Raw genomic sequence first — 20,351 nt, 5'->3', positions numbered from 1 at the left:
AGATGTCCTGGTATTATCACCCAAAGGAATGTTTTAATTGGTTATTCATCATTTTCAGAAAGCCAGAGAATTATGTTCCAGTTAGATGTAAGGTAGCTTCTCCAAAATTATACACCAGATATCCTCTTTTATGTATCTTTGTATCCTTCATGATGTTTTCACAGTGAGTTTTGGTAGAATGTAAATAAACAAATGGATAAAACAATGGAATTGAACTTTTGAAAGTGAGGTGTGGAGACAAGAAAAATAAGATGTGAAGAGAATAATATCTTTTATTAGTGAGATCAGGTTTTCTCAGCATATTGGCAGTTTGGACAAGACATTTTTTGTTTCCTTTTTGGGGCAGGGATTGCTGCACTGTGCACTGTAGGTGGTGGGGAGTGGGGGAAAAGAAAGTAGGGAGAAATCATTACTAGTTGAGAACCACTGAGTCAGAGAATTAATTTCTTTTTACCCACAGGAGCTGAGAATAATCAGAGTTCTTTAAGTGCACATGGCTCAGGATGTACATGTAGAGTCATGTTACAAATAATAACATTATTATTAAGAAATTTTAGTTCCAAAAAGTATTTAAGGTATGTCAAAGTATAGAATCCTGATTATATGAAAGTATATTGTTACCAAGTTCATTATGTTTCTTAGAACCATTTTTCTAATTGGTGTCAGGTATACAAGATATACCATGGCAAACTTTGAACACACAGCCAGTAGATTATCATTCAGATCATTCAGGCATTTGCATGAGTAGTTAGACCATTACCACTCTCTCTAATAGCAATATGGTTGGAATAGAATGTAAACTCAGTGACAGAAGGCAACTTCCCCATTTTTATGAGTGTGAACCTACTTGATAGGATTGTGCCAGATGTAAGGTAGGCACTCAGCAAATGTTAACTGGATGAATGAATGAATGAATGAATGAATGAGCTTCTCCTTCCCAAATTTACTGCCAATTATACTCTTCTGTATTGACTGAGCCCAGATTATAGATTGAATATTATCTGTACTTTTAAAAAGATTATTGTAAGATACAGTATGAACTTTTTATAGTATTTTAGTTTTCCATCTATGAGTGGGGACCCATCAAAATGGAATTATCTTCTGTCAGGCAGGCCCCTTGTAGAACAGACCTCCCTCATGAGGTGAATGTTCTAGAAACCCATCTTTATCAGTATACCAGCTGGCATTGTTGTGAGAAGCTGTGTTTGGATTCAGTGAATTTTTTTGAAGAATCTTTCAACATGTTTACCCACTTCATGATGGGTGCTTTATGAGCCCATCTGCCTACATCACACTGAGTATTCAGAATTTTTTGGTGAAAAATGACATGATCTCTGTGCCCCACCTTCCCTAGTCACCCAATCTTGCCCAAGAGAATTTCTTTTGTTTCCCTGGATGAAAGAAGTCCTCAGAGGGAAACATTTTGCTGATGTGGAAAAGATGAAACAAAAAATGGCAAAAGCACTGAAAGGCATCAAAATCAACAAGTTCAAAAACTGTTTTGAGTAGTGGAAAAAAGGCTTGATAGGTGTATTGCATCAAATGGAGAGTGCTTTCAAGGTGACTGAAGTTTAAACATGCAAGAATAAATGTACAATTTCTTATAACTTCCATTTGGGGGGGGGTCCTCCCTGTATACATGGAACTTACAGTGTTACAGGTTTCTTCTACAGTTGATTGTTTACTCAATAATTACTTTAAGTAATAGTTTTATAATTGAAGAAGGACAAGCACTTGGGTAACACCCATGTCACCACTTTCTCCCAGTAGTATTCTAAGTCTGCCTGGTTACTTACTTGGATGCTAAAAAAATTAATGAACTTGTTTATTTACCAAAAAAATCTAATGCAGTTTACAAATCACTCTCTTGCAAGAATTTAAACCCAAATAAATGAAATGAGTTTAGGAATGTACATATTATAATATGAACCATAGTTACTGATATATTACTAGATTATGATATATGAAATTGTTTTTGTAATTCAAAAATTGTCAAATATACTTCCATCCAACATAGAGGTGTAAATAGATACACTTTGCCTCCTTGCACAACCAAAAGAAGAACAACAGAAAATTTAAAAACAAAAAATAACCAGAACTGCCAGAAATGTGAACTCTATGGAAGTCCAAAAAACAAGTGGTTAAAGAAGAAACATTCATCCCAAAAGGTAGGTGGGGCAGAGACAGGCAGCCTGGGTGGAGAGAACTCACAGCAAGTCAGCAGCTGGAGGACAATGGTGGGCGAGGCAGCAGCTGGCATACTGGCATCCACATTTGTGTGCAGATAAACTGGGAAAAACAACTGGGAAGCAAAACAGACCATGCAACCCAGGTTCTACTGCAGGGAAATAAAGCCTTAAAACCTCTGACTGAAAAAACTGTGGGGGTTAAGGCAGCAGGAATAACTCCCAGTCTCACAGAATAGTTTGTTGGAGAGACTCACAGGGGTCCTAGATGTACACAAAACCACCCACCAGGGAGTCAGAACAAGAAAGGCCAAATTTGCTTGTGGGTAGAGGAGGAAGTGATGGAAAGCCAGCTGAGAGCTGACCAAGCAGCATTGTTCTCTCTCAGACCCTTCCCCCACATATAGCACCTCAGCAAAGTGACTTGAGTTGCCCCACCCTGGTGACTACCTAAGATTCCACCTCTTACTATGTAACAGGCTCACCAAGACAAAAAATATGGCTGAAATGAAAGAACAGATCAAAGCTCCAGAAAAAAATACAACTGAGTGCTGAAGAGATAGCTGACCCATCAAATGCAGAGTTCCACTGGTAATTAGGATGCTCACAGAAATGGTTGAGTATGGTCAAAAAATGGAGGAAAAAGTGAAGACTATGAAAGGTGAAATAAAGGAAAATGTACAGGGAACTAACAGTGAAGGGAAGGAAACCAGGACTCTGATCAACAGTTTGGAGCAAAAGGAAGAAATAGATATTCAACCACAACAGAATGAAGACACAAGAATTAAAAAAAAATGAGGAGAGGCTTAGGAACTCCTGGGACAACTTTAAACACTCCAACATCTGAATCATAGGGATATCAGAAGGGGAAGAGAAAGAGAAAGAAATTGAAAACTTATTTGAACAAATAATAAAGCAGAACTTACCCAATCTGGCAAAGGAAACAGACTTCCAGGAAGTCCAGAAAGCTCAGGGAGTCCCCAAAAAGTTGAGTACAAGAAAGTACACACTAAGGCACATTATAATTACATTACCCAAGGCTAAAGATAAGGAGATAATCTTAAAAGCAGCAAGAAAAGAGGAGACAGTTACCTAAAGGAGTTTCCATAAGACTATCAGCTGATTTCTCAAAAGAGACCTTGCAGGAAAGAAGGGGTTGGAAAGAAGTATTCAAAGTCATGAAAAGCAAAGACCTACATCTAAGATTACTCTATCCAGCAAAGCTATCACTCAGAATGGAAGGGCAGATAAAGTGCTTCCCAGAGACTTCCGCCAAGATGGATGCGTAGGTGAAAGCACTTCACCTTCTCACACAACCAAGTTTAAAAACAACAAAGTTTTAGCAACAAAAATGCAGCCAAACCACAGAAAATTGAACTACATGGAAGTCTGACAACAATGAGCCCTTCAGCCAAACTGGTAAGAGGGGCAGAGCCAGCAGCAGAGCTGGGTCGGGCAGGAAAGATCTACCAGATTGACCCAGGTGCACTACCCAGGTGCGCCAGCAGCCATTGGCGGATCCCTGCTGTGGAGAAGTGGGTGGACCCACTGAGGGCAGACCGTGGTCACACATTTGTGTGAAGATAAACCAGTGAAGGAGCTAGCAGAGGTGAGATGGACTGCGCAGGCCCCAGCGGCGGAAAGCTGCAGAGAGAACCGCCATTGTCCCTCTCTGACCCCACCCCCACGTACAGCATCACAAACCAGCAACCTGGGTGGCCCCACACTGGTGAACAACTAAGGCTAAGCTCCTCATACATAACAGGCAAGAACAGGTCAAAACATGGCTCAAGAACAACTCAGAGCCTCAGAGCCAATAAATCTAAGTGACCAAGAAATAGCCAAACTTTCAGATGCACAGTTCAAAACACTGGTGATCAGGGTGCTCACAGAACTGGTGGATTTTAGTCACAAATTAGAGGAACATACGAAGGCTACACTAATTGAAATGAAGGGAAATGCACAGGAAACCAATAGTGATGGAAAGGAAACTGGGACTCAAATCAATGGAGTGGACCAGAAGGAGGAAAAAAATGGCCAAAGAGAAAAGGATGAAGAAACAAGAATTCAAAAAAAATGAGGAGAGGCTTAGGAACCTTCAGGACATCTTTAAACATTCCAACATCCGAATTATAGGGGTACCAGAAGGGGAAGAGGAACAGCCACAAGTGGAAAACTTATTTGAACAAATAATAAAGGAGAACTTCCCCAGTCTGGCAAAGAAAATGCACTTCCAGGAAATCCAGGAAGCTCAGAGAGTCCCAAAGAAGTTGGAACCAAGGAGGAACACACCAAGGCACATCATCATTATATTAGCCAAGATTAAAATGAAGGGGAGAATACTAGAAGCAGCAAGAGATAAGGGGACTGTCACCTACAAAGGAGTTCCCATCAGACTGTCAGCGGATTTCTCAAAAGAGATCTTATAGGCAAGAAGGGGCTGGAAAGAAGTATTCCAAGTCATGAAATCCAAAGACCTACATCCAAGGTTGCTCTATCCAGCAAAGCTTTCATTTAGAATGGAAGGACAGATAAAGTACTTCTCAGATAAGATCAAATTCAAGGAGTTTATCATCAACAAGCCCTTATTATATGAAATGTTCAAGGGACTTACCTAAGAAAAAGAAGATAAAAAAGATGAACAGTGAAAGGACAGCAAACTCACAGTTATTAACAACCACACCTAAAACAAAAGCAAACTAAGAGGACAGCTAGATCAGGGGCAGAACCGTAGAAATGAAGATCACATGGAGGATTAGCAACAGGGGAGTGGGAGAAGGAGAAGGGGGGATAAGGTGCAGAAAATAAGTAACATAGATGATAGATAGAAAATAGATAGGGGGAAGGGCAAAAATAGTATGGGAAATATAGAATCTAAAGAACTTGAGACATGTGGTCATAAACTAAAGGGGGGAATTGTGGGGGAAGGGTGTGCAGGGTGGAGGGGAATGAAGGGGGGAAATAGAACAACTGTAATGGCATAATTAATAAAATATATTTTTTAAAAAAGTACTTCCCAGATAAAGTCAAGTTAAAAAAGTGCATCATCACCAAGCCATTTTTATATGAAATGTTACAGGGACTTATCTAAGAAAAAGATAAAAAATATAAACAGTAAAATGACAAGAAAATCACAACTATCAACAAATAACTTAAAAAACAAAAACAAACTAAGCAAACAACTAGAACAGGAACAGATTCACAGTAATAGAGATCACATGGTGGGTTTTCAGTGGGGAGGGGGATGGAGAAAAATGGGGGAAAAGGGACAGTGAATAAGCATAAATGGTAGGTACAAAATAGACAGGGGGTGGTCAAGAATAGTATGGAAAATGGAGAAGCCAAAGAACTTATATGTGTGACCCATGGACATGAACTAAGGTGAGGGAATGATGGTGGGGGGTGGTACAGGCCAAAGGGGAATAAAGGAGAGAAAAAAATGGGACAACTGTAATAGCATAACCATTAAAATATATTTCAACAATTGTCAAATATGGCAACATCATATAGTTCAACCAAACAGATGCTGAAATCACATGTACAGAGAGAGAGAGAGAAAACAAAACTACCTTTTAGAGATATATCAGAAAACAGCAATGTCAGGAAAGGAATTAAGACCAAGTGTTTTTAGAAAACTTTCTCTGCATTAGCTCTGAACTCCTCTGCAGGGAAGATTATTACTTTATTACTTCATTTGGGGATGACTGAAATGCCTAAATTTAAAATTTGTGCTAGGTAAATTTATACCCTCCTTTCTTAGTCACTCCTTTTCTACAATTTATACCTAGCTTATTGACTATCCATATGAATTAACAACTAGAAATACTGGAGACAAAATGCACTGTATAACTAAGTAATAAATACTTTTCATTTCTACAGTACACATAAAATGATGTTTCTATGACACATTTTATGTTTTGTTTTGTTTTGTTTTGTTTTGTTTTTATCTTCAGGCTTTGGTAAAACCATAGGTATTTCTCCAGACCAAATGCCTTTATAAAATGTGTTGTCTCTAGAAAGAATATTTTTGAAGTGCAAGGTATGAGGAAAATTAGTTATCCTGGGACATATTTGATACAGGAATTACTCTTTATTGAAGTTGATTATTTATTTTTTTCATATGGGATTTGTTTACTTTATAATTATAAGGAATTTTCCTTCTACTAGTTTTATGACCAAAACAATATGCTTATAAAACAACCACCAAACAAATCAAAGCAGAGCAAACTGACAATGATCAGAGGAGTGGGAGGAGGGGGTCACAGGGAAAAGAAGGGGAAGGGGCAAGCCAAGAAGCGTATGTAAAAGACCCATGGCCAAAGACAACAGTGGGTGGAATTGAATGCGCGAGTTTGGTGTGTGTAGGGCAGGGAAGAGTAACAGAGGTTAAAGGGGGACAACTGTAATTGAACAACAATTAAAAAATGAAAAGAAAAAGCCTACTACCAATTAAGTAAAAAGGTGTTGATGAATCATTTTCTGCAAACGTTAGGAACAAGCCATTCCTCAATGGTAACAATAGATGAATCTGAGTAGTGAAACTTAAAAAAAAGTAACAAAAGATATCTTAGTGATTGCCCTCTAATTGAACATTGTTACTACTAGTGATTGATTGTAATGTCACATTTGACTTTTTTCTCATTGCTATATTAAGCCCAAAGAACTTTACTCCTCCTCACCAATACCTCAATTCTTTAGGCATTCAGAGATACTCTTCAAGGACAGCCACATACTCTCAGATTTTATAGCTGTATGGTTCTCGGTTCTCTCCAGAACATTAGGATAACATTGGAAAATGTCATAGTACTGATATTGGACCTGTAATTTACCTGGATTTTGCTCTTCTACTCTTTGGCATGGCTATTTCTAAGGCTGTGTAACCTTCAGAATTTGAAGGCACATTTCTCCACTTTATCCTATCTGATTTTGCTATATTATGAAGTATTTGGGGCAATTGATTAGAGCTATGGTTATCAAAGTGTCATTCCCAAACCATCAGCATCAGCACCACCTGGCAATTTGTTAGAAATGCAAATTATTAGTATCACTGCAGATTTAGTGGGTAAAAATTAAGGAGGTGGCACTCAGCACTCTGTACTCCTACAAGTGTCCACATTATTCTGATGCTCACAAAAGTTTGAGCATCACTGTATTGGAGATATATTTTGGGGAACTAGAGTTTTGACCCTCCTTGGAACAAAAACTTACATTGATCAATGAGTTATAATTTCTTATTCTTCATTTTTTTCTACAAAGTACCTGTTTAATTAGAGTAACTGGGTGGGAAGACTAAAGTCTGTTAGAAATCCACAGTTGTCATCAACGGAGTAGTCCTGATTAAATGAGTCAATTTCTCACTCATACACAGGGACACTGTGGAATTCCTAAGAACTTCAACTAGAATAGTGTGTAGCCCCCTCCCTAAACAAGCTTGGAAGAGATCTGGGGTAGGAGCTACCTATCCATGACATTCTATATGTTTCAGCTTCTGAAAGTATTTGAAATTCTGCAGAATATTGTGGCAAACAGCATAACTATGGTGTGTTGTTCCTATAGATAAATACTGGAAAAGATAGATTTATTTCATTTTGTTTTTTAGCAAAACACCTTGCTAAGCCATTTAATGGTGTTGTGGGGAGAGGGATAGGCCTAATAGAATAGTCAGGAAAATGAGAGATTGAAGCAAAAAACCAAAATTATTTGTGTAAGAAAAGCCAACATTTTAATTTTTAATTTTTTATTTATTGATTGATTTGAGAAAGAGAGAAACACCAATTCATTGTTCCACCCATTTATGCATCCATTGGTTGATTCTTGCATGTATCCTGACCAGGGATCAAACCTGAAACCTTAGCCTATAGGGACGATGCTCCAACAAACTGAGCTATCCACCCAGGGTGAAAAGCCAACTTTTAGCAACAGTCCAGAAAAAAGAAGTGAGGCCCAGGGAGTGGACAGCACAAAGCCAGGTTATGAGAGGATATGTGAGAGCCAAGGAGAAAGAGGTGGCCAATAAAAAGTTATAGTAGCAGATCCAACCTAATCAAAGGGACATCTAATACATATTAAAATGAAAGTTACCTGTCATGCTCTGCCAGGCTGTATTCTTCTCCAGGATTCTCAAACTGTGGTGACCAGACTGTAGTGTGGCCCCCACGTGATCATTGCTTCTTGATGCTCATGCCCAGAGATATCCCCCTCCACTTGGAGACCTATGACTTGCTTCTAAACAAAAGAATATGGCAAAGGTGACAAGATTGACCTGATTGTGTGTACATAATTATGAACCTGATTGTAGGACCTGTCTTGCTGGAGTCTCTCCCTTTCCCTTGCTGAATCTGAAGTAGCAAGCTGCCGTGTAGGGAGGCCCACATGGCAAAGAACTGTAAACAGCCTCCAACAGCAAGCCAACAAGACACTGAAGTCTTCAGTCCTACTGCTGCAAGGAACTAAATTCTGCCAACACCCTGAGTCAACCTGGAAGCAAAGCCTTCCCCAGGTGAGCTTCACATGAGACCACCATCCTGGCCAGCACCATGGTTATAGCCTGTGAGACCCTTAAGCAGATAACTCAACAAAGTCATGCTTGGACTCCTGGTGGTGATTGGAACTCTCATTTTAAATATTTGAGTATGCATTTAAAGAAAAGAGGAGACTCCACTTATGGGTTTAGATCTGAAACACTGTTGCTGATAGGCAGAATAGATGCACATTACTGAGGAGAAAGTGTAATAACTCTCTAATAAAAAAATGAATTCTCAGGCTATTTACTGATTAAAGATCTGAAAGAGGTCCCGATTCTCTGTCAGCAAAGTTTAGAAAATGTAAGAAAGAGGGGTATATTTTTCAGGGAACAGCATGGCAAGCAGAATCTCACAGCAAAATTCTTCTGAGGAGGCAGATGGATGAAGGTAGGAGACAGTGTGAAGAGGACTGTCCACTCACAGCTCCAAGGTTGGGACAGCTGGTCTCCCACCTCTAGTCAGATTGCTTCCAGAAAAGGTTCTGAGTCCTGATAGGTAATCAGATTTGCTCATTTCCTGGAGGTAGGGGACAGAAGGTCAAGTTACATCTCCTCTAAGACTTAGCCTACCTGCTACAGTCTCTCAACAACAACCCCAAAACAGACAGTAGTCTAGAGACTGTTCTTATGTCAACAAGAAGCATGGAAGCTCAGGTAAAGAAGAAGGCAGGCATATTAAAAGACAAAATATAAATACAAAAAAAACATATTTAATATATTAAAAGACAAAATATAAATACAAAAAAAAAGAAGAAGAAGAAGGCAGGCACCTGGGTTCCACAGAGTCATTCTATACCTGTCAGTGAAGGTAGACTCAGTGTGGTTCTTTTTCAGCACTACGAAGAACAGGCATTACAGCCCTCCTCTGATGAATGGAACACCAGCTAGATTTTCTCCTCAAGGTTCTGGGTCCCAGGTACTTGAAAGAGAGATCTGCCAATTTTACAATTATATAAGTTAGAAAAAACTAATGTCAGGGTATAAACTAAATAAAGCAATAGTGTTTAACCAGAGAACAGAATGAAACAGCAGTGAACAAACTACATAGGAAATGAAATATCAAAAGAACATGACTAATATTTTCCATTATCTGGGCAGGATCTCAATGGCCCAACCTATATATTCCTGAAGGTAAACAATTTTAAGCCATGTAATTTAGGGTGTGAAATGTAGTGTAATGACCCATTCTCCTCCCCAAATGATACATCTAGATAATTAAAACATAGGAGACATTTTAGAAACTCTAAATGTAGATTTCGTCTATAGCTTTATGAGCTGTGATATATTATGACCTAGAACCATGAGGCAGTTCTTTCTCTAAGAAATGCTGCAATGAAAGTAATGTAAATAGGCAATACATAGAAGCAGAAACATTGTTTTATTCTGTTATTATCATTAACATAGTGACTGAAATAATTTGAAATCAACAACAGATATATCAGTACTACCTTGCAAGGTAATTTTCTATGCTCAAAAATTAATAAACAGCCTGATTTTTGGTAGTTTTAAAATTTTATATACTTTTTTACAAGAAGAATCTTTTGAGAATGGTATGTGACTGAATAGTAATGTGAATTAATCGGGACCTTAACTTCCCTCTCTAGTCAAGAAGAATCATTCTTTTTTAACCTTTACATTTATCCTATAGTTCCCAAGTGTTATTCAATTCAACAGTACTTAATCTTCAGGACATCCCTGTAAGGTAAAGTCGTGTTATTAAATGAGGTACAAAAGGATTTAATGATTTGGCCCAAGTTCCATAAAAAATCGATGCCAAAGGGCAGGATTAAAATGTAAAATGTAAATTCAATGGACCAATTTTCTCTCTGGACACAGGTTTTTTTTTTATAATACACTCATAAAAAATTTTGGAAGTTGACAATCACCTTTTGAAGGTATCCTTGTCTTCTAAAAGATAAGATAATGATAGATTGATATAAGACTTGGTGAGGAAGTAAGTCATTTCCTCAAAGAAGAGAAATAGTAGAAAATGTCATTTTACAGCCAAGAGTAAGTATAATCAGAGTTGAGAAGACCTGATGCTATTCTTCTGTAATGATGACCTGAAGTTAGCTAGGGATGAGTTAAAGTAAACAGCAAGGGGACAAACTACAGTATGGTCAGAAAGGCGTGCTGCTATCATCCAAGCCCCTTGATGGAAAAGCAGTGGGAGAGTAAGTGGTTTCTAAGTCTATGTTCATTTCCTAGGGCTTCTGTAACATAAAGTACTATCAACTGAGTAGTTTAAAGCAGCAGAAATTTACGTTCTCATTGTTCTAGAAGCTAGAGTCCAAAATCGAGGTGTCAGCAGAGTTGACCCCTTCTTAGGACTCTGAGGGAGAATCTGTCCCAGGCCTCTCCTAGCTCTGATGGTGTCTACCATCCTTGGTGTTCGTTGGCTTGTACACACATACTCCAGTCTCTGCCCCATCATCACATGGCATCCTCCCTCTCCAGCTCTCTTCACTTGACTTTCTTTTTATAATGACACCAGTTACGATGCTGAAGGCCTCACCTAAATGATCTCATCTTAACTTGATTAAATATACAAAGACCCTATTTCCAAATAAGGCCACATTCACAGCTACTGACAGGTCTTCAACATATCTTCTTGAGGGAAACAAATCAACCCATATCAAAGGCCAAGGAGTGCAACAGAATCTCTGAACAAACTTTTCATGAAAACCTACAATTTAAATTAATCTCATCAAAACTCTCGATTATAGATGTGGCAAGATAATGAAGATAAAATTATGGGCTGCAGGTTAGTGACTATGCTACTAGCCTAGCACATGGCCCATCTTCCTTTTGAAGAGACTAATGATGATCACTGTTAAGTCTCATATGCTTTGACATGGGCATGTCTGCCTTTGGGAGGCACCACCCTATGTCCATTCCTGGGCCATTTATGGAATAGGTTGTAACTTCTTACAAAAAATAACTCTTCTGCATGTGTGGAGATTGTGAAGTATTGCTTTATTCACCTGAATATCCCTCTCTTGTAAGAAGGGTCCTTTTTGCCTACCAACCCCTCACATGCCAATTCATCTCTTAACCCCCACCCCAGGAAGTGCAAACAGGACACAGGACACTGCTGCTCTGGGAAGACTCTGTCACAGAGAAATCATTAACATCCAAGTATAGAAACTATTGTGAGAACTTGTTTACAAAGGGATGAGGACCCCTATTTGTGAAGAAGACTTGTTTTTAAACAAATTATGCCAAATTGAAATTATTTATTAATAAATCCTATTACTATTTCAATAATGCTCTTTCCATTTAGGAAATTGATTCCTGATAGAAAAATTGTTATTTGTGACCATACATTTTCAAGGAACTTTGTCTTTTCAAGAGTAAGAGGACCACTGATTTAAACATATAAGTTGTTTTTAGATTAACATTGACCCTTTGTTTTTTAAATCCTCTATAAAAATTTGGTGTATTTTCCAGGAAGTTTCATCCTGCAATTGATGGAAGAAATAACTTTTAAAGAAATACAGAAAAAGAGCAAAAAAAATAGTATTTCAAGATATTATCTGTAGTTATTAGAAACAAATGGAAGAGCAATGGGATATACTCAATATCTTCTTTTTTTTAATCCTCACCTGAGGATATGTTTATTGATTTTAGGGAGAAAGGAAGAGGGAGAGAGAAAGCAAAAGATTGATGTGAGAAACATAAGTCTGTTGCCTTCTATATGTGCCCGACCAGGGATTGAACCCACAACTTTTTGGTGCATGGATGATGCTCTAACAAACTGAGCCATGTGGCCATGGCTGGAATGTATTTTAAAGTGCATGTTTTAAGAAGGACATCATTTGCCTTTCATATATTTTTCTTTTGCATTAGCTGTGCAATATTTACCAGATTCACATATGTTACACTAAAATCAATGAAATAATCTCATTCCTTTCCTGTGAGATAATCTCATTCCTGTGGCCTATCCTGCTTGTTTGTTTTTTGATCATGTCCTTGTTACCTTCAGATACCCAGACATTCGGAAGTGGATGGAAAACAAGTCTTTGTTCTTCAACACCCAGCCCATGACCTCATACAATACAATAAAGTCAAAATTCATTATCTGTGTTAAGTTTTTGTCGTTATCCAGAAAAATAACACCACAACTTTAATTCTAAAAAATATTGATATAGGTCAGTAAATAGTTAACTTAACCCTAGAAAGTTTATTTTTTTAAGATAAATGTGAATTTTTGAGTCTTGTGAAATAGAATTATTAATTAGAAAAATTCTTACCACTGGGTCTATCTGGGGTAAAAATAAAGAGAAGAAATATGACTGGAATTACTAGATATAGAAAGAATTTAGAAAGAAAAAATGAAAGGGTTGCAATTTTCTTTTTAATCTTGGTGAATAATGCTATTTACAATAGAAGTGAAAATTACATTATTCTTGAAGTAAGAGAATTGCTCACTTCAGATATGTACTCTGCTTTATGTCTGGAAGTTTCAAGGATATATTGAAAAGGACTCCCACCACTAAAATTCTTTTTGGGGGGATGAGTGTAGTGGTGAGGACAGGAACGGGGCTGGCTACTCAGATGAAGGAATAATGAAGGAATAATAATGTTAACATCAAGGAAAAACATTATTTGAAATTTCTGGTCCCCTGCTGGAAATTTTAATTGATTGCTGAAAATAAATTAGACATGGCCAATTTGCTTTAGGTCACAGTCTTCATTAAAATGAGGATATATTCTTTAGTTTCTTTGAGAATTAGGGAATTTTCAATTCCATGAGAAATAGTGAGATTATAAATTTACTTAAAATACATTGTGATCCATACCGGAAAGTATAAATGATATTTTTTGAAACAGTAAACAAACAATTTGGAAAAGAACAAAATGTAACAGAACCAGGAACAATACTAATGGTGCTATTCTCAATTTTTTGCACAATCTTTCACTTAAGCATTTAACAAATTAGTTACAGAGACGACTTGTTCTTGGGATTCAGCACTGTGTATTGGAAATGATACAGAGCTGCATTTAGTGCCCAGACACTTTCTGCCTAACCTTAGCCACATCTCTCATAACTGTCTTCCTCATAATTGTCACCGTATTATTGCTGTCTTCACTGTCACCATCATTAGCACATCAGATGTCACCTCTGTAAATACAGCTTCTGTGAACTGTCTTTATGTAATTCTCTTTGTCACTACTGTTTATCTTTCTCTGCATTTTACACCCCTAATCCTGCTTTAAGTTTCTTCAGGGTATGTTTAAAACTAAAAAATTGTATTTTTCTGCCCAGGTTGGGTGTCTCAGTTGGTTACAGCGTCATTCTATACACATACACACATCATGCACACGGTTTTCAGGTTCAATCTCAGGTCAGGGCACATAGTTAGGTTGCAGTTCGGTACCTGGTTGGGGCACATACAGGAGGCACCAATGGATGTTTCTGTCTTACATCTATGCTTCTCTTTCTTTCTCTCTCTCTTCCTTGCTCTCTAAAATCAATTTTAAAAGCATATTCTTGGGTGAGGATTTTTAAAAATTGTATTTTCTGTTTAGATGTTCCCTACAGCTACATTGGAACAGGGTGTCTGGGTGTCTGCTCCGGCCCGCGGAGCAATCAACTGGGGCTCGACCACCTACCTAGAACAAATGAGTTGAGGGGACAAGAGGCGCGAAGAATGGCAGCAAGACAAAAGATTCTGATCAAGCTGCAAACTTTATTTTTCCGAACTGGGTATATATATAGGGGGGAGGGAGAGGAAGGAGATTAGGTTGCTTGCTATTGGCTAGCTTGAGACAAAGAAGGGCCCGCTTATTGATTACTTGGGTGCAACTGGTACTCATGGACACCTCATGTGCCTGTAGCCGATTGGCTCGTGGAGCGCACAGGTTCCTGTAATCAATGCAATGTTTTTAGCTAGAAGCCAGGTGTAAGGTTCCCAACAGGTGTCCCCATGTGTTTTGAGTGCCCAGATGAGTTCCTGACATGTCGTTGAGCCTCAGTGTGTACTAGTTAAGTGAATAAAATGTTATTTATCAAACACACATACTGCCACATTTATTCACATGTTTTACTATGTGCCAGGTACTTTTCTATGAACAGAGGGTAAGCAGAAACCAAAGAGGCAAACTCTGCTCTCAGGAACTCATATGCCAGTGAAAATAATAATAAGCAAGATTTTAGAAAAGTAAGTTATGTAGTATGTTAAATAGTAATAAATACATAGGAGAAAAGCAAAGTTGAGAGATAAGAAAATTGTGGGTATAGTGTCATCTGAATCAATATTGAAAGTGAGAGAGAGATTCATGTGGATTTGATAAGAAGAACAATATAGGCAAACAAAGTCTAACATGAAAATGAACCATGCAAGAGGATCTCGGCAGGAGGACAGTGTAGAGAAAACAGCAAGGCAGGAAAGGAATAGTAGGAGATAAGGCAGAGAAGACACATTCATTCTGAGTGTGATGGGAAGCCACTGGGAGACTTTGAGAAGAGTGACAGAAATGACAGTTGTAATTTAGAATATGTAATGTACAAAGGCCACAGAAAGAAAATCAGTTATCTTGGCAATTTCACCTAGGTCCTGTGGCTCTGCATGCCTCCACCAGTCATACCACCTTGCCCACCTTTTATCCATTAGGTAAAATTCATTTATTCGCAAATATTATAGATTTCTGCATGTTGCTCAACACAATACTGTACTTAAAAACACAACAATAAATGAGAAAAGATTTTTAAATGTATAAGTTTGATCAGCCAATAAAGTTTAGTATTTGAATTATTTGATAAACTATTTATAGTATTTAAAAGATAGCTAGGGGAGGAATTAGTGTGCAGCCTTGCTACAATATATTATCTAAAATGCTCATTTTTCAATAAAACATTATAAGAGATTCAAAGAAGCAGGAAGGTGTAACACATACTTGGGGAAAAAAAGTGAGCAATAGAAATTGCTTTTGGGAAGAACTCAAATGATAGACTCAATAAGTACTTAAGAAGAATAAAGGAAGCTATGTCTCAAGATTTAAAGGAATGTGTCATGACATATCATCAAATAGAGAATATCAATAAAAAGATAAAAATTATTTAAAAGAACTAAGTGGAAATTCTGGTATTGAAAAGTACAATAATCAAAATGAAAAATTCACTAGGAGCTCAACAGTACATTTGAGCTGGCAGAAGAATCAATGAACTTGAAGATACATCAATAAAGAGTATACAATCTAAAGAAAAGAGAGAAAAAAGAATGAAGAAAAGTGAGCACAAGGTCAGAGAAATGTGGGCCACCTTTAAGCATACCAATAAACACTTAATGAGCTCTAGAGGGAGAAAAAAGAGGAAGAAGAAATATTAGAAGAAATAATGGCTGAAAACCCTTTAGATTTTTTGAAAATTCTTTTCTATACATCCAAGAAAGTCCAAGTAGGATAAATGAAGAGAACTACATCAATATGCAATGGAGTAAAAGTGTTGGAAAGCAAAAATTTTTTTGAAGTCTTGAAATAGTAAGAGAAAAACTCATCATACACAAGGGAACTTCAATAAGATTAATAGCTAACCTTTTTTCTCCTTTTTATCCTTATCTAAGGACATGTCTATCAATTTTAAAGAGAAGGTAAGGTGGGAGAGATAGAGAGAAAGAGAGAGAGAGAGAGAACATAGATGTGAGAGAGAAACATTGATTGCTCTTTGCACACACCCTGACCAGGAATCAAACTCACAGCCTAGGTATATGCCATGACTAGGGATTGAACCCACATCACTCAGGTGCATTTGACGATAGTCAACCAACTAAGTCACCTGGCTAGGGCTGATAGGTAACTTTTAATCAGAAGTAAAAGAGACTAGAAGGCAGTGGGATGATATATTTAAAGTGTTCAGTGTATTCAAGAATCTTATAGCTAGCAAGAATCTTATAGCTAGCAAAAATATCTATTGAAAATATAGGCAAAATGAAGACATTTGCAGATTTTAAAAACTGAGAAAACTTGTCACTAGCAAACATACTTTACAAGAAATACTAAAGTTCTCCTGAAAGAAAGCAAATGATATGAAAATAATTTGAATCCACAAGAAAAAACAAAAAATACTAATAATGGTAATCATGTAGATAATTATAACAAACAAGGTAATTGCATATTTTTCTAATTTGTTCTCTTAATTTCAAAATCAAATGCATAATATATTTCATATCTCATAACTATATTTGTTATATTTATTTAATTTGAAATTTTATTATAGAATATATGTTCTATATTTGCCAATAACAGAATAAACGAGACAGGGAGAACATAGCTGTATTAAAATGAAGAAATGACATCAAGTTGTAACTCAAATGCACAGAAATAAATGAACAGAAATGGTATATAAAAAGTTTAAAAGAACTTTATAAATACATACTTTTTCCTTCTCTCAACTTCTTTAAAGTTAAGAATTAAGAACATAAAATAAAATTTAAATTAAGAACATAAAATAAAATTTTAACAATGGATTATTTGCCTTTTAACATACATACACAGTATATAGATAACAATAATAGTACAAAAAAGGAGAAAGGAGAGGGGCTAACTATATTGAAGTAAAGTTTCTGTATTTCACTGATTTTAGTTACTGTAAATGTGAAATAGAATGTAAGATGCATATTATTATGAGCACTAGATATACCGCTAAGAAAATATTTTTAAAATATCATTACATATTTTTCTTTTTTAAAAATTATTGTTCAAGTACAGTTGTCTTCATCTCACCTATAAGCAGAACCTAATCAACAAAACAAACAAGCAAGCAAAATATAACCAGAGACAGTAATAAAAACACAAACTGACCATAAATTATTGAAATAAAAAACAAACTGACAGTAAAAATTATTAAGGGAATTAAATGGGCTGGGCTTCCAAGATGGTGACGGAGTAGGATGGAGTGGATTCCGTTTCCCTGTACACATGGGAGAAAATCCTGGCCAATCTACAGAGTAACAGAGCAAACAGCCAACAGTTCCCCAGCATATATGAAAATAAGGGACCAGAAATCATAACCGTCACGGAAAAACCAGATGGTAAGGAGACAGCTGCATTAGAGTAGAGTCTCAGGGACTGGAGCAAGGACAGCAGTAGCCTCTTCAGCCGGAGCTTTTGGCACACAGTGCCCGGAGCCCAGTGCCCTGAGCACAGCGCCTGGCGTGCCTCGGCTGGGCTGGCTGACGCCCAGCACTCAGGCCCTGCTACCAGTGCATCTCCAGTAGAGTCTTTGGGAGCCCCAGGCCTGCTGAAGGGTCCTTGGGAGAAAGCTGGGTTATCAGCTCCCTCCCTCCCCAGACAAGCAAGGTTGGGCACCGGGGGAGACTTGTTTGCCAGAGTTTGCAGAGAGGATGCTGAGGACAAAGGGCCAAGATCAACTGCTGACTCTATGGTCTCCAGCCCGGGAGAATTGAGAGGTGCAGAGTGGGACTCTGACTCCAATAGTCGCTGGCCTGGCTGGGGGGCTTAAACTGTGCTGAGAGGCAGGTTTTCTGGAGGAGAAAGTTCTTCTGGGACAGCTGCTCGGCCTGCACCCCACCCAGCCTGGCAGCAAACCCGAGGTTGGGCGGAGGGCCTGGAGTTCCCAAGCAGAACTGGGAGGGGTCTGAGCCCGAACCCACAGGACCTGGGCAGCCTGGCCTGCGCACATGCATCTGCACCCTGCAACCCAGCCCACAGTGATAACCCCCGGGGAAAAGAGTACTGTGAGGAAGACCTACATCCTCTTTGTGGGGCGCTGGGGAGAGGCACCGGGTTGGCTCTGGGGAGCCAGCCTGCTGCAGCCAGAAAAACTGGTTTGGCCCATTTGAAAACAAGAAGAGAAGGGTTTGTTTGTTTGTTTTTAATAATCTTTTATCTTTTTAATTTTATTATTGTTTTATCTTTCAATACTTTTTTACCCTCTTTTCTCTTTTTCTATTTTATTCCTTTTTCCTTTCTTTCCAAACTTATTGCTTTTTCCTCCCTTCTCCTGCCTTTTTTTTTCTTTTACCCACAAGCGACACAAACAACTTGGAAGTATGAAAAGACCAGAGTTGGACCCAAAGAAGGGGCATCCCACCAGTAGAGACAGAGAGACAAATTTCACTTTGCTATAGCAGAGAAGCCACAAGTTGCTGCATATTTGTATTATTATTTTTTTATTCTCACTTCTTTTATATTTTAATAGCATCTTTGTATTCCTCCTCTTTCTGTATAGGCTTCTTTGCCTAGGCCGGTTATATTGTATCATTTGACAGGTTTCCCCTGCTTTCTCCTCCACACTATATTGCTAATTTTCTATACTTCATGCCACTTGTTTTCATTTAGCACACCACCCAAAGTTCTATACCCCCTATTCATGTCATCCAGATTACATAGAGTCTGTCATATGATTGTTGCTCTAATATTATTGTAAATAATATCTGTTCTATACAACTGTAAATACTTCACAACATATCTCCCAGATCTTAGTGCACTTCACAGTTTCCTGAATTCTATTACTGGAGTGATTAACTCTATTTGCTCACACACTACACCTATTTACTATCTTTACTCTCACCTTACCTCAGAACCTGACTGCCTGCAACCTCACTGCTTTCTAGATCCAACTCACTAGCCTTCCCTCTCCAAAAAGAGACTTATCTTTTGTCCATCCTCTCTTAAAAGCGGCAAGTTGACTTGAAGATTACGGTTAACACTATATGTAGACTGAAGATCTTCTATCTCTTCTCAAGGGGCTGTGACTGTAAATATCATAAAATACTCTCCTGCTGTCATAAACCATTTTGCCTCCCACTCCAACTGATCACAAACACCAAGAAAAACCCCAGATGAGTAGGTGGAAGCAGAGAACACCAGGATAACCAAAGGAGACTACACCACTGAATTTCACAGGCATTCCACTACAGAAGTTCACACCATAAACCCAGGGAGTCAGAACAGGTCAATTTAAGAAGCTGAGGCTAACAAGAAGAGTCTCACAAACAACGGGAAGACAAAGAAACAATCCCCAAATGAAAGAAAAGGAGGAAGCCTCAGAAAGAATGTTAGATGAAAGAGAGGCAAGTCAACTATCTATTGAATTCAAAGCACTGGTTATCAGGAAGTTCAAAGAGCTCTCAATGAGCTACCAAAAACTACAGGGGAGCTGCAATGAACTCACTGCAAACTATATCAACATGAGGAAGGAAATAGAAACTATCAGAAAGGGACAAGAAGAAATGAAGAATAAAATTATTGAACTGAAGAACACAGTGGAAGGAATCAAAAGCAGGATCGATGAAGCGGAAGATCAGATCAGTGAGTTAGAGGGCAAAGTAGAAAAAAACTCCCAGAAAGAGCAAGAAAATGAAAAGAGGCTCAGAAAGAATGAAGAGGGATTAAGAGAAATATGAAATATGAAAGATAATATCCGGGGGGGGGGGGGATGCTTGGAAGATGGCGATGGAGTAGGACAGAGCAGATTCTAGCTCCCGTACTCGTGGGTGAAAATCCTGGCAGATCTATAGAGAAACAGCACAATAAACCATTGGTTACCCGGTATTTATGAAATTAAAAGACCAGAGATTGTGACCAATACTGAAACACCAGACAGCGGCAGAGTCACCTACGGGACCTGGGACACATGCGGCCCCTGTGCCGCTGCCGTAGCAATGGGCCTGGGTGCT

Source organism: Artibeus jamaicensis, unplaced genomic scaffold (genome assembly GCF_021234435.1).
Source record: "Artibeus jamaicensis isolate MK-2021 breed Jamaican fruit bat unplaced genomic scaffold, CSHL_Jam_final scaffold_916, whole genome shotgun sequence".
NCBI lineage: Eukaryota > Metazoa > Chordata > Mammalia > Chiroptera > Phyllostomidae > Artibeus > Artibeus jamaicensis.
Note: the sequence above shows the minus strand (reverse complement) of the source record.